Raw genomic sequence first — 1,468 nt, forward strand, 5'->3', positions numbered from 1 at the left:
TAAATGTGTTGCATTTGTATCTTTGATTTTCATTTCCTGCATGCCTTGAAGACAATGTTGTACATTTCACCTGAGGCAAGACAGAGGCCTGACACTGTCAGGCTCACAGTCTCTTATTATAATTCTTTATTTCAGATTACTCTCTAAGGTGGTATGGTTGGTGTTTTTGTTAATTTTTTCTCCCTATTTAATATTTAATGTTTACAATGCTTCAGTAGGGTATTTCTAATGGTCAACCAAAATTTTGGTGACAGTCGTTAAATTATTAGCGAGATACTCAGGTCATAATGCCTTGTTACTTATATGGAAACAATTATAGCTCAAGTCATTTTTTTTACATTTTGGATTTCCATGTTTAGACCTAAAATAAATATGTCAAACGCTGGAAACTACTTATTTATGTACAAAACGAGTTAGCAGATAGAAATAAAAATTTGAGTGTCATTCGTAGAGTTATAAGCAAGATACAGAGTTCACAATTCTTGTTATGTACACAAGACTCTTATCACACTTATTTTAGGTTTAAACCTCGAATTTTCTTTTGAAAATTCAAAATGTAAATAAAAACATGCTTTGAGCTTTGTTTACATAACAAAAAATTGAGCTATGTAGCTAAGTTATAACTTTAATTGACACTCAAAATTTGGTTGAATATTAAAAATGCCTTACTAACGCACTGGTTGTATTAAAAATAGAGTAAAAATGTTGACCAAAATCGTGAACATGCCCCTTTATAAAAGAACTGGTATACTGAACCAATGAAAGATAAAACATGGAACTGTAGCGTCCTTGCATTCTACATATAGGATTAAACCAGAGTAAGTGTATCAATAAATAACATGTTCGTCATTGAAGACCTTTATTAAACCTTAAAAAACGTCACACCTAATACAGGGGCAATAACCAAACATAACACAATAAGGGATGGTATAGAGTTATCTCTCTTAGAAAACACAACGAACTACAAACACTACATCCCTACTTTTTTGCAATAGAACTTTGTTCCAATAAGAAATTCCATACTATTTTGTACATTGGCACAAAATAATTACTTGCATTGACAAAGAAATAATGAAATATTTAAAATTTAACATGAGGATTTCTAATTACATTTTACCCATACAAGAAAGCCATTTTACAGGTTTTTTTCCCAGGAAGTTATTATTACATAGAAAATTCCTCAAACCTTGACGGTAGTTTCTTATTTTGTACAGGTCTGCGCTGAACACCAACAGTTTCACTGCATGTATCATCGGAAATACTGACAGGTTCAATACTACATTGACTTTCTGAGTTATAACTAACATTTGTACTTGGGTGTGCCTCACAGTTTTCATTAACTCTCTCGTCAGTTTCACTCAATTTTGGTTCATCTTTATGTTCTCTCTCCTTGAATTTCTTCAAATGTGTAACATTTTTTTTTGTACTGTACACCTTCATCTGATTCAATAACTGCACTATTGCCATT

This window comes from Magallana gigas, chromosome 2 (genome assembly GCF_963853765.1).
Source record: "Magallana gigas chromosome 2, xbMagGiga1.1, whole genome shotgun sequence".
Lineage (NCBI taxonomy): Eukaryota > Metazoa > Mollusca > Bivalvia > Ostreida > Ostreidae > Magallana > Magallana gigas.